This window comes from Nanorana parkeri, unplaced genomic scaffold (genome assembly GCF_000935625.1).
Source record: "Nanorana parkeri isolate BGI_ZX_2015 unplaced genomic scaffold, ASM93562v1 scaffold924, whole genome shotgun sequence".
Classification (NCBI taxonomy): domain Eukaryota; kingdom Metazoa; phylum Chordata; class Amphibia; order Anura; family Dicroglossidae; genus Nanorana; species Nanorana parkeri.
This window is the reverse complement of record NW_017307192.1, coordinates 612,265-626,926: the sequence shown is the minus strand read 5'-3', so window position 1 is coordinate 626,926 and position 14,662 is coordinate 612,265. Positions and strand designations below refer to the sequence as shown.

General features: G+C 44.0%; 1 protein-coding gene across 1 annotated transcript in view; it reads right to left on the bottom strand.

The window, feature by feature from the left end:
• SLC18A1 (solute carrier family 18 member A1) overlaps positions 1-7,838 on the bottom strand; it is a 44,752-nt gene extending 36,914 nt beyond the window's left edge. Inside the window, exon 1 of the mRNA XM_018566205.1 lies at positions 7,636-7,838. The gene's annotated coding sequence lies outside the window, so the exon portion shown is untranslated. The remainder of the gene's footprint in view (positions 1-7,635) is intronic.
• Positions 7,839-14,662: the final 6,824 nt, after the last annotated feature.

Below are 14,662 nucleotides of genomic sequence, written 5' to 3'. Positions count from 1 at the left end.
ATAATACCCAAAATTGGCCATAGGCGACGCTTTAAAAGCTGTTACCGCTCATCAGTTTAGTGTTATCAGTGATTGATGGCCCTAAAATTATTGCTCTCACTGCGACGTTCGCGGCAATATGTAACATGTGTAGCGCAATTGTCGTTTTTGCGCGCTGGGGCACCGGACGCGTATTTACGTTTATAGGTGCGTAAACGTGGGGGTCGGGGAGTTAAACATTTTGGGGGGTTTTTTTTCACTTTTTTTATATGTGACTTTTATTTTATTTAACTTTTTTATATGCTACTTTTATTTTTTTTAATTTATATATATTTTTTTTGCACTTATTGTTATTGCTATTATATAGGGGGATAACAATCCCCCTATATAATAGCAAAGGCACACTGACAGGTCCTCTTTATGTAGACATTAGGGGTCTCTAGGACCCCTAATGTCTCTGGCTATAACAGATCGTCTATATGTGAAACAACCGGTAAAGGGTGTTTGCATTGGTCGGGTCTTTTCTGCCCGTGCGTGCCCGCTAGGGGGCGCGCCCGAGCAGAAAAAAATGCCGTCTGGAGACGGCAACCCACCAATGCTGCAGTGCCGTCCGTCCGTTTTTTTACAACGGGCGGACGGCAAGTGGTTAATAACCTCACATGGCTTCCAATACCATCTCTATGCCGATGACACTCAAATATATCTTTCCACTCCACAACTCTCCCCCTCAGTATCCTTGCGTGTCACTAATCTACTAACTGACATATCAGTCCGGATGTCACAACACTTCTTAAAACTCAACCTTTCAAAAACTAAACTCATGATATTTCCTCCACCCCGTGCACCTTCCCCCAACATTTCCCTTGAGATTGATAACACAACTATCCATCCCTCACCCCCCATGCCAAGGTGCTAGGTGTCATCCTTGACTCGGACCTCACCTTTCTTCCCCACATCCAATCACTATCCAAATCCTGCCACCTACACCTTCGTAACATCTCCAAAATACGCCCCTTCCTCACCAATCAGTAGAAAGGTATCATGGCACACTCACAAGTCAGCATGTAAAGAAACTTGTCTCACCACTAAGGTTAATAACAGAGATTTGGATACACCTCTTCCCATGTGCTCCAAGATGGAGACTCTCATGGTTTAGAGTTAGGACCGCACTATAAGAGGTGCCTTGGCGCGGCTGTGCGGCTTTCACATTTTCTGCAGAAGACGTGTATCCAAACCTCTGTTATTAACCTTAATGCTGAGACAAGTGTCTTTACATTTACTGTTCAAAGCCCATTTCGTGTGCACCTTACTGTATAGTTGGTGACAAATTGTTGAGTGCGTTTGTCCTTCCTCACCAATGACACCGCAAAATTACTCATCCAATCGCTTGTTATCTCTCTCTGTCTTGACTATTGCAACTCCCTCCTCATTGGCCTTCCACTACACAGGCTCCTCCTACGTCAGTCTATCATGAATACAGCTGCTAGACTCCTCCACCTGACCAACTGTTCAGTGTCTGCAACCCCCCTCTGTCAATCCCTGCACTGGCTTCCACTCGCCCAAAGGATACAATTCAGAATATTAACAATCACTTATAAAGCCATCCACAAATCTGCCCCCGTCTATATCTCAAACCTTGTCTCAAAATATCACCCTAACCATCCCCTCCGCTCCTCCCAAGACCTCCTGCTTTCCAGCTCCTTTGTCAACTCCTCCCATGCTCGCCTCCAGTACTTCTCTAGAGTCTCTCCCATCCTCTGGAACTCTTTACCCCAACCTGTCTGTCTATCTCCCACCTTGACTGCCTTTAGCCATTCCTGAAAGACTCATCTCTTCAGGGAAGCCTATCTCACCTCAACCTAACCACTGAACCATCACGTTCTCAAACAATTCATCCCCACACAGCTACCTCCTCATATATCACTGGCCCCTCCCTTTTAAATTGTAAGCCCTCACGGGCAGGGCCCTCCTTACCATCTTGTCTTTAATTGACATTGTGTGTAATTTCTTCCTTATATTGTAAAGCTCTGTGCAAACTGTTGGTGCTATATAAATCCTGTATAATAATAATAATAGAAAAGAAAAGTACAAACCCAAAGCATGGACCAGCCTATGTTTTAGAATCAGTCTCTCTCCAGAGACTCTGCATACAGACGTCTGCTCTCCTGTACTCTCTCCTCCTTTCCCCTCTCGGGCGCCCCCTATAAATCAGCTCTCCTGGGACACAGAGTCTCGCCAGGCCAGAGCTACCTCTATCTCTAGGGCCACATGGGGGCATCTAGTGGCCATTGGCCATACTGCACCTACCTACACCCATTTAGTCCTGCCGGAACTTTAGGTTCCGGGCGTCGTGGGATTCCACACCGATACCGCCCCTCTGCGCCCTGCTGCCCCCGAGGCCTGCCCTCGGTGGCCTTGTGGGGAATCCAGGCCTGCTTGTAGGGGCCTGGGTCTGGTATGGAGGGGCTGGCTGTACCCCCTATCCGCGGCCTTGATTGCAGAAATCTTAGAGTCACTACACTGCAGTGCTAACAGGCCACCCAGAACCTCTTTTAAAAAGTATTCCAAGCAATAGAATTGTGTATACTCATTTAGTAAGAAAACCCATATATTCAGGAATACGTATACTGAACATTCTACACTCACTTCTGCTTGTCTCCACATCAGAAGGAAAATGTCTTGCAAGGTCTATTTATACTTTTTTTGAATAAAAAGCAACAATAAACTAAAGATTAGTTTTGCTTTTCAGTGCATGTATTTTACATTCACACTATTACCACATTTACAGTTATGGCTTTATCTATTTATGTTATAGGTAAAGTCCGCTTTTTGGAAAGAAATAATAAATGCGCAGTTCTTCATAAAAGAAAAAATAGCTTAGCTGTTAAGTGATTGCGTTATTCTGACTCCGACTGTTGTATTAGCGATTTAACCCTTGCTGAGACCTCTATGCCTGGCCTGTATAAGCAAATATAATCACTGCGGACAATCCTTATCAGATAGCTGAACCCACCAAATACCTTTTCTTCCACAAAGTACTTTATTCCGTGCAGCAGGTGAACGAATTGGCGGCAGTGGCATAACAATCGCCATAGCAACCAAGGCGGCCGCTATGGGGCACCGGGGGGCCCAGCCAGGGCCGCCTGGGTCGCTATGGCATGTAAGGGTGCTGGCTGTCACTGACACAGCTCAGCAGCGGCCGCGGCACATTTCCCCTCAAATCCCCATAGAAAATTTTGCTATGGGGCCCTGTGATTTCTAGTTACGCCCCTGATTGGCGGTATTTGAGGCGGTCATAGATAAGAATGTTTACAAGCATGCAATGCAGATTAACATGTGGTCCTGTTACAAGTAGCCATGGCACTGAGCAAGAAGGGGGAAATACATCATAGATAAGAGGGAACACAGAAAACATGTGCAATAACTAGAATGGCCACAAGAAGTCAGTATATAAACTTAGCCATACAATAGCAATAAGTAAATGGCTTAAAGTGACATTAAACCCTCAGATTTTTTAACATAAAACAATACTGTAATGTGCGCCTTACTGTAATCCATGGTTGTTTCCCTTCTCTTTGCTGCTCTTCCTTTTAAATCTGTATCTGTTCTCATGCTTGGGGAGAACTTCTGTTTTGCAGCAGATTGCCTTGTCTCTGGAATGGATACATGGTGTCTGTGTATAGGTTCACAACCTGAGCCAGCACTACAGGAAGAGGCACTTAGCTGCAAAGGGAAGTTCTCCCCCAGCATGAGAAGAGATACAGATTTAAAAGGAAGAGCAGCAAAGAGAAGGGAAACTACCATGGATTACAGTAAGGCACACATTACAGTATTGGTTTATGTTAAAAAATCTGAGGGTTTAATGTCACTTTAAGGAAAATAAACTATATATATTCTCATCTAACATCTGTATGAATAGTTAATATGGCTATGGATTGTCATATTCAATGCAACCACTGTGGCAGCACAGTCGTTATACAAATTAAAGGGTATTTCCACTATTGTAGCCACATTGGGATAACACCGACTTTGCATTTGTTGCCAATTACATAGCACAACTTTAAAAAAAAATTATTTACAAATTGCAGTTTACTTTTTTTAGATGCTCTTTCTGCAAACCCCAGGACATTCCTGCTTAGTTCTCTCTGTCTGAGCGGACTGGGGAAGTTTTGTCTCAAATAACTGATCCTGTCTGTACTGTGCTGGCTGATTTCATTATCACTTACTTGTAAACTAGGCGAGCAGGGCTGTCTGTCCTAAGAAAGGGTTAAACATCTTATGACATTGTATGTCAATGCACTTTAAAAAAAAAACTGTCCCTCAGTCTGTCCCCTTACCAGCTCACTGCCATCTATTCTAAGCCCTAGAAGCTGCCTGTAGTGTCATATGTATAACCCTGCTCCAAAAAAACAGCAAAATAATGGTAAGAAATCTTTTTATTATTATTATTTGTATGCATGCTGTGTGAATGGGAACACATAGCAAACACATAATGGGAGTTTCTGAAATTTGGCTGCAGGAGCGAAAATACACTTCAGCTGCTTGTCGTCCGCCTGTTGTAATTAAACGGCTGGTTGGCTCACACTTGAGGACGAGTGGTATTTTCCCGCTCATGTGCTATAAACATTTGTGTAAACTGTAAACATTTGTTACAATGGCTGCTACATACAACAAATGTTTGTTACATAGCCGGGATGCACCGATACCATTTTTTCGGTATAGTGCAAGTAACGATATTTATTTTTTGGGGGGGGGGCATGTATGAAGGAAGCCGGGTGGCATGTAATGATTCGACCGCCTAGCTTCCTGATTGGCCATCTTCCTGACCTCACCACCTGGCTTCGTTATACCGGAAGTTCCAGCATCGGGAGCATTTGGGGCGAGTACTCGTACCGGCACCGATACTGATACTAGTATCGGTATTGGTGCATCCCTATTGCATACAAACGTTCAGGAGGCCATGGAGCCGACCAATCACTTGTACGGTGCTGGGCAAGTGTGTGTGCATGTCCCCCCTGCCACAGGGCCGGTGCTAGGATTCTAGGCAAGGTGGGCAAGGTGCATTTTTGCGCCCCATCCCCCCCCCGATACCGACAACGACCCTCGCGGCACCTCAGGCAGTCGCCGGCCAGCTAAATTAGGACCCCACCTGGAGCTCCTCCCACCGGACCAGCGCTGGCTTGCCGCTGCTCTCCCGCGCCGCTCGCCGCTGCTCTCCTGCACCGAAGGTAAGTGAAAAAAAAAACATAGCGCAAACATTCGAGGCATTTTGACAAGTACATTACTTGTCAAAATGCCCTGTTTTTTCCGCCCTCACCCTGCAGCGCCATAAGGCGGCCGCCTGACTTGCCTTGCGGTAGCGCCGGGCCTGCCCTGCCACCACTGCCGGCAATCCCAGGCTCCGCTGTCCCCGTGCGGACAAGATCAGCACACTTCCAGTGACCGATCTCTCCTCCAGTTACTTAAAGCGTAAGCGACGTGTATTACATAAATTCTGGTTTCAGAGTGTAATTTCTGTGGTTGCTGTAGCCAGAGAAGAAGCTGGTGAAGCAGATCTCTGCTACATCAGCTTCTTTGGGGGTTCCTAAGTGACATTAGGGGTCTAATAGGCCCCTAATGTCTCCATAAAGAGAACATGTCACTGTATCTGTGCTGTCACATAGGGGGCTTGTGATAGCAATAAAGTTAACTGTAAAAAAAATTATAGTCACACATACAAAAATTGTAAAAAACTAAAAAAGTTTTTTAAAGTCCTCCACGTGCACATACATACACATGCAAACACGCATCGGGTGTGCCTATGTGCAAAAACCATGATTGCACATACACGTTACATATCACTGTGAACGTCAGAGTGCAAGCAATAATCCTAGGGCTATCAATCACTGTAAACACTGAACTGATGATCAGTAAAAGCTTTTAAAGCATCCTATGGACAATTTTGGGTATAGTAGCTTTTTGCCATGTCACAGGCGTATGCAATTTTAAGGCTTGACATGTTTGGTATCTATTTACCCGATGTGACCCCGTCTTTTATATTTTACCAAAGAATTGGGTAATAATAAATGTTTCCTAACATAACGTAGGGAAACATTTTTTTTTACATTTGTCATTATATAGTAAAAAATAAAAAAAACCCCAGTGGTGATTAAATACCAGCAAAAGAAAGCTCTATGTGTCCCCAAAAATTACATAAAATTAATTTCAGTACAGCGTTGCATGACGGAATAAATGTCAGTCAAAGTACCGCATCGCTGAATACTGATAAATGCCCGGGACAGGAAGAGGGTTTAACATCCCGGTCAGCAAGTGGTTAATGTTTCTTTGTGTACCGGACAAGATAAAAGTAAGGTATATAAAAGATTATTTTTAAATATATTAGGAGATGTTTTAGATTAAGTGAAGGAACTAAAAGGACTTTAAACTTGATGTCACATAATTAGCCCTCTTTTTCTTTTACCTGTGTTTGGATTATTATTATTTTTTAATTTTTTACCATCTTGTCTTGATTTGTATTGTAACTGTAATGTCTTCCTTATATTGTAATGTGCTGCACAAACTGTTGGTGCTATATAAATCCTGTATAATAATAATAATAATTATTATTATTATTATTATAATTATTATCCCTCTTGATTTGTTTCGCTTTATCTAACCATCAAATATTAATCCGTCTTCTCTATATAATTTGTTGAAATGTTTAAAATCAGTTGAAACCTTTACTAAAGCCTTGAACAAGTAAAATGTAGCAATTCTTCTGATGGAAAAAACTTTCAAAGGGTGGTGAAAAGCGTCTCACCATCTTATTTTAAAATATTTCAACAAGTGGGCTGCTCTCAGTACTGTTTAATATCAGATCCTTGAACTGTACGCAGTTAATAAAATCTAAACAAATACACTACTCATAAGAGACATTAACATAAATCTATATACACATTCCGATAACCAAATACAATCAACTGTCAGAAAATTATAAAGTAAAAGTAGAGTGATGGGATACAGCCAATCTCTTACAATAAAACACAGAAATATAATGCTTTTAAACCCCAGCCCACACGTGCACCCACTCGAAACACCCTAAACTGCATATTTATCCATGAGCAATTCCAACAAGTAGTTCTACTATAGAGTCTCAATAATCTCAGATAATCTGCTGCAATGAGACTTTATAGTAGATCTGCTGGTTGCCATAGAACATGGACGTGGTGTATGGGTATACATTGAACCTAAGTCTATGTGAGGGATATTTGAGGGCTGTGTGAGTCTAGTGTTCTGTATGATAACACCAAATACATAAGGACATAAGGTGCTCCTGCACTCACAGTATTCACAAACATAAAACTTCTACAGTGATGTCTGTCTTCTATATGGTATGTCATATCTACTGTAAAATGGAAAAAAGAATGTACTAAAACATTATTCTCCTGCATGGTACAATCATTTCTCATCATCTCATGTCATCATCAATTACCATTCATGCACTATTATCAAAAGTCTGCATTTTTATGGATGAACCTGTATGCCCCCCAAAAATTGCACATTGAGTGGTCCACGGCCATGTGCGGTAGTGATCCCTTTAATCTGTTGCATTGTGTCCCTGGAACGATCTGAAATGATTGGCAGCTAGGATTAGAAGGAGCAAGAACATGGTCTTACCTTGTGAGCTCTTCCTGCAGTAATGTCCTTTACCAAGATAGACTATGGTCTGTGTCTTGTGTCAGCCCGGATGAGAGGGACCATGCGATATCCATCTCATTGAAAAGCTTCCAGGTTTTGCCCTGCAGTCGGTGTCTGCGTCATGGGAAGACAGGGTTAATAAGGCACAGTGCAGGCTGTTTTCTGTCAACTTTTATCACATCCATCTCTGCACAGTTAAGAATGAGGAGAGAGGTATACAGAGGGCTGTGAGTCACTGTATTTGTTTTCCTCTGTGTGCTTTCCTAAAGGAGCTGACAAGCTCATCTCTTTCTTTTTTTTTTATGCCCGAGGGTGACAGAAGAGGATGGGAAATGTCCATATAGAAAAGGACAAATGTCTGTTTTATATCGGGATGAAGATATCAAATATACTTCTCTGCCAGAAGATCTTTGGCAGTTTGTTGGGAGACCCTAGTGGAACAACTGTGTTGGTTTTAGGGGCTACAACCGAAATTTTACCTGAAACGTGTTTTCTTAGAAAAATGTATGGGAACTCCTTTTGCTCTGGATATGTCTCCAACTGGTGGGTAGCCATTCCCCACCTCTGTCTTCTCTGTTTCCAAGAACCACCCGCACTCCTTACGGTCTGCAACCTTCCAATGGTGGTGGTGCTCTGGTGATCACACAGATGGGGGGTGAGGTCACTATGTTGCTCTGATGAAGGGTCCCTGCGAGGTCCCGAAACGCTAGCTTCAGCTTCTAATGACATTCTTTAATGAACATATCCAAGAGATATTGTATTCATGTGTGTGTGTGCCAGTGACCTGTTGAGACTATTCCAATCCCACCTCTGTCTTATGGTGCCCCCTATTCCCCCACATCTGCTTCTTCTTCCTAAAACCCTTCATATGTCTCTTTGCTGCCATCTTGCACTATGTTGGGCTCCCCTTTGAGCCTGGTAGCCCCAAGAGATGTCTTCCCTTGGTATACCCAATGGGAAGCTTCTTCAACGATCTGTTGTACTGTCCCTTCTCCCCCCTTGGTTAGCTATTGAGATATTTCTTTTTTTTTTCCAAAGCAGTGGAAAGTATGAATAACCAGTATGCCTCTCATACTTGGCTACCTCACTTGATACTCACTGTATACTCCCTGGATACTTCTCTGGTTCTGTTGCTGTATTGCATTTCATAACACATTCTACCCATTGGTGTCTCATACTTTTTGATTTGGAGTGGGGAGAGTAGTTACTGTTTATGTAAGATAGAAACTTTTTTATATATCACTCGGCTGTAAATCCTCAAATCATCTCTGAATTGGTGCGGACACTGTCCTCCCTTCTGGAGGGTGGCTACTTTTGTTCCCCATGGTCCCTGTGTGTGTTGTAAAGTAGTCACCGCTCCAAGCTCGCTCCCGTGATGGACTACAATCTCATGTTTAGTTTACTAATTTGTATTGAGATTGTAGTCCATCACGGGAATGAGCTTGGAGCGGTGACTAATTTCCAACACACACAGGGACCATGGGGAACAAAAGTAGCCCCCCTCCAGAAGGAAGGACAGTGTCAACACCAATTCAGAGATGATTTGAGGATTGATAGCTGAGTGATACACAAATAAGATACATTATTTTAATAGGTAAATTGCTTGAATGTATTTTTAAGATTTAACTCCTGAGTTTAGTGTCATTTTAATCCAATAAAGTAGATGCAGGTGATTGCAAGCTCTTCTTCCAGCAGTCCTTGGTAATAAATAAAATGGAATTAGCCTTAATTGGCTTTTAATGGGAGTAGGACATTATCTACATAAAGTGGGGTGTGAAAATTGACAACTTTGCTTGGGTGCTTAATTACTGTACTTTGGCCAGGGCCACCATTATAAATCATGGGGCCCCATAGCTAGGCCCTCCCCCCAGCTGCCAATGGCATGCTGTTACTTGTGGTCCCCCCACAGTCTCACACTATTGTTATACATTTATATCACTCTGACATATACCACAGTGCTGTACAGAGAACACTGAACCAGTCACATTAGTTTCTCTACAGAGGAACTGGCAAACAAATGCAGAATGGCACCGGCTGTAGGGTGGCTACAAATCCTTGCAATACATTATACAGCAATGCAGAACAGTATATGAATTGGACTCAGGACTTAGTAATGCACTGGACTCAGGACTTAGTAATGCACTGGACCCTGGATGTACCTGTGGCCCCGCAGAGCCTATCTGAGATCCTGCAGAGCCCACCTGAGACCCCTGCACAGCTCTTCTGAGACTCTCTATGGTGGGCTCTGCAGGGTCTCAGGTGGGCTGGTCAGGGTTTCTTTCCCTGCACATGCAGCTCCTCTTACCTGCTGCTTGGCCCCAGCATCCTCCCCCTGCCGGACTGGCCCTACTGGGCCCCGGCCTCCTCCGCCCCTGGACCGGCACTGCTAGGGCCCACCCTTCCTCCACCGCCAGACCGGTGCTGCTTGGCCCTAGCCTCCGCAACCCCCACCTCTTCCACCCCCGAGGCTGCCCAGGCCCCTTACATGAGTATCGGCTGTACCCCCTCTGATGACGGCCCTGACTTTAGTATTACACTTTCAATAGCAGATATGATGATGGTCTCTTTTTCAGCAAAGCTATTCCAACATCGAATAAACTTATCAGCAATGCTGAAGGCATCATATTGTGTATGACTCTGTTCCTAGGTCAAAAAAAGCAAATGTGCTGTTGGTTTCTACATAATACGCCTGCAGCATTTACTTGTTCAGGACATACGGTTTACCTAATTAGATTATAGTAATGACGCAGTTAATTGGACCACTCTGTACAGCGTGAGCACAGTGACCAATATCTCATATTGTGACACCAGCACCTTATCTCTGATCTGTCTGCTTTCCTAGTGATTCACCTGACACTCACGCTTAAAGTGAATTCTAATTTCCTGCTCCTGTTTATTACTGTTTGTCGTAGATATTACAGCACTGTGATCCTCACTTCCTATGATATATGGATTTAGTAGGTCGGACTCATAAAGATATCAGGAATGTTTACTTGTTCTGTGTCTATTCATATCTGAAGCCAGAAAGACAATGATAAGTGTTTATTCTAGCTTGTTATATACTGTATACATTACTTCCTTGTACCATTATTTGTTTACGCAAAAAAGACTGTTGCCTTACAATGGACAACCATTGAACCCATAAAAATCTCCAACTGGAAAAGGGTTGTAAACCAAGTGCTAGATCTATACACATTGGCATACAAAGCCAGGGGCTGCCCTGCTAAATCGGAAAAAATCTGGTCAGACTGGGTTTACGCCACTAGTACTTGCGAATCTTGAAGAACCCCACTCTCAAAGGCGTGTGCATGGGGTGTGTTGGGTATGCCTGGGTACACCCTAATCATCCCGAGCGCCGGTGGCAGCTCTCACCCGAAGAGTTTAGTGTCACTTTAAGGCCCCGTTCACATGTAGCGGCGTATCGCGCGATATCGCGCATTTTTGCAGCGCGTTATCGCGAGAAGTCGCCGGCCAATGCTATTCAATGGAGCTGTCTTAACGCCATGTCGCGCGTCGCTCGTCGCGGTCGCAAGTTGCTTCTACCGGACCCTTTTTTCGGCGGATTTTGCTTTTTTCTATGGAGTCCGACGGAGAAGGTTGCGCTACCGTCGCTGGATCGTCGCTGGAACGTCGCCCCGAAAGTCGCGCTATCCCGGCCGCTGCAAAGGTATGTCGCTACATGTGAACGGGGTCTAAGGCTGCAATCGTGAAAATGGCCTGTGAGTGAGGTCTCCGAACTCCAGGACACAGGTTCAAGTCTTCATCTTGTCTCTGTTAGCCATGCCAAAGTACTGGATGAGTGTGAGCAGAGACTCAGATTGGCTGTCTCTACCTTAACAGCAAGTCAGAGCCCCTTCCTTAAGCAGAGCTTGTTCCCTTTCCACATATATTATAACGAACTGATGCTGCCAGTTTCAGAAAATGTGCACGTTTATTGTATATGATCATTTGGTTATCTAAAGATAGCTGCTCACATTGAAAAATTATTGCTTGTCTGATGAAAAATGTCCCTCAGCAGTTCTTTTTTAGTGTAGGGACCGTGCCATAGGCTGAATAGTTGTCCCTATTCTAAATTTTGTGTTGCTGTTAGGCTCCGTTCACATATAGCGTTTGTGTTTCCCGAGCCGTTTTCTGTGCGAAAGACCGCGCGGCATGAAAACACTAAAATCTTTCATCTGCACGGATGCTGCTCGTTTGTGGCTATTACTATTGCCGCAAACATGCGGATTCCGCCAACAAATCACGCTTGTACTATTTTGCGAGCTATACGATTTTGTACCACGCGGACGCTGCAAAAGTCTGAGCAATGCACATTAAAGTGCATTGTTTTTTGTGTTTAGAGCGGCTCTGGGTGTACTCGTACGGCCGAATACAACTGCTCCTGTGGGAATGGAGCCTTAGACAGCATGAGCGTAGATGTTTATAGTTCTGCTTTTGTTGGGTTTATCCTAAATTCCGGATATTATTTTACTTCTTGCTGTTGTCAGGGCGTGACCTTGGCAGATATTCAGAAGCAGATCTACTATAAAATGCAGCTATGGCATCCCACCCAGCTCCTGGCAACCAGCGATGTCACTAGTTGCCAGGATCTGTGCAGGACGCCTGCTAGAGTGTCCTACCCAGCTCCTGGCAACGAGTGACATTACTGGTTTCCAGGAGCTGGGTGGGATGCCTGCCAGAGTGAAAAAAAAGTCAGCACCTCTTCGGGTGGCGTGCAGGGCATGTGCCATATGTGCCATGCCCTGAAAAGGCCACTGCAGATAGTACGAGAAGAGATAATATTGTGAGTTACGAATATTTATATCTCTTTGGCAAATTACTGGAAAGTTTATTGCCAGCGGTATCTGCTGGGAAAGAATATTAAATATTTGGGGTGACCTTGGAGAGGGGCTTCCCTACCAGGGCCTATGCCTAGAGAGGATGTCAGTGTAAGAAGGTATTTTGCCTCCCACGCCTTCTACCTGGGGAGGGTCTTTGCTAAGAGTCTTTGCTGTGTCTTAGGGGCACAGAGGAATTTGCTGCCTTGCTGGAGGGAACATCCAGAAGGAGTGGAGGAGAATCATGACTGTATCAGTGGAGCATCTGAAGGAAAAACTTCACTGTTGAAGAGTGTCAGCTGGGTCTGGCTGCTCATCCAAGGGCCCCTTTCACACAGTCCGATCAGGAGGGGATCCGTACATGGATCCCCTCTTGATCAGAATAGATGTCACTGCTGTGACTTAGTTGTCCGTGTAGACATTACCGGACCTATATTAATCTATGGACAGCCGGATGCTAAAGGGGCTTAAAGGTAATTGTGCCACCTGAAGCTGCTCAACGGTCTGAAGAGTACAATTTGCCAGTTTCGGCTTAAAGGTCCATATACTCCATAGACTGTTACTAGCAGAAAAGTGTTTTGTTGCATTTTTGTCGCTTTTTGGGTATCTTTAGCCCCGACCGTCACTCCTTGAGCGTATTGTGCCCTAATAAACTCCCTTAATTGTTATAAAGTGACTGGTGCCCAATTCCTTTTACCTCACAAAGAGACAAGAATACCACCATGGGGTTTTAAATGCTAGTCCACGTAGCCGTCTGGAGGTTCTCAACCACCTCCCAGGGGTAAGGGGGCTGCTTCATAAAACCAACAGCTTCTCTTCAGACTAGTGTCTTATATATAAGCTTATATAAAGTATAGTAATATAGTTAAGTAGCTTAAACAAATCATTATCTAGCTTGTGCCACCCATTGTGTGTAAATTTAAAACATTTTTTTACAGAGCTTCTTATGGAAATTGAAAGAAATTGTTATATGTTGGATATAATTGCCTCTGAATTGCCTTAGAGAAAATGAAATGTGAATGTGGGGAAGCTATGTAATTAGTATGTGTTTAAAGAGAACTATGGCTCAACCTTTTTTTGGCCATGGTTCTCTTTAGGGACACAGGAGGACATTTACTATGTCCTCCTGTGTCCCAAAACACAGCATATAGTGGGCTATTACCCGCTATATGCGGACAGTGCAAATCCTTGCTGCAGCCTGGACAGCCACCCCACTACCTGATTGACACCTGGCTCTGCCTCTCTAGATACAGAATCAGCTATGGCCCCCCGCCCCCTCCCCAGACCGTTCCTCCAGTCAGCGCTGGACTAATGGAGAGGGGGGGTTGTAATCCCTGCACAGAGGGGTGACTGATAGTCACCGCTCTCTGCAGGCAGATGATAAGGAACTGAGTGATCAGCAGTTTGTGATCACTTAGTTCTCGATCAATAGAGCCGATGTGTGACAGCTTCAGTATGAAGGTAGCCAATGTTAGCCAATTAAGAATCATGTTGCAGAAGTGAATTTAAAGGGGAATTATGGGGAGAGTGAAATGCACTCATCCCCATAATTCTCCTATAAAATATCACCATCTGCAACATGATTGTTCATTGTAAATTGTGCTGCATTGCATTGCATTACATTGGCTACCTTGATACTTTATGTGACATGTTTGCTTTATTGTACTCTACCGATGAAGGAAAAGAGTTGCAGGGTGTGGTGGAGGGTTGCACCTATCACCTGGCCCCTCTACAGATGCACAGTGCCGCTCTTTGCTCTTCAAGATAATGGTAATGCTTGACTTAAAGAGTCGTAGAAAGATGTATAAATATGTTGGTTGCAGCACAGTGGAATCAGGGCTCAGAACAGCTCTCATGCATGCAGTTGTCTAGATGTCTATACCATTAAGGCAGAGCAGCAAAGCTGCTCCAACCCACGATGTAATAAGGACACTGCGTCATAACACAGTAGGGCGTCGCCTGGGGTAGTGCACAACACACATATGGCACGTATACCTCTTAACTCCTGAGATGAGACCTTTCAGCACAATGTATTTAGACAATGGACATGGCTCTGCCATGCCCACGGTTATGCCGACCATTAAGAATTAATATGTCAAATATGATTGGTTAAACCCAGAATTGTATTTTTTATCCATTACTTTTCCTTTATTCTGGCTTTCTGAAATAGTAAAGAAGATCATTAAGAG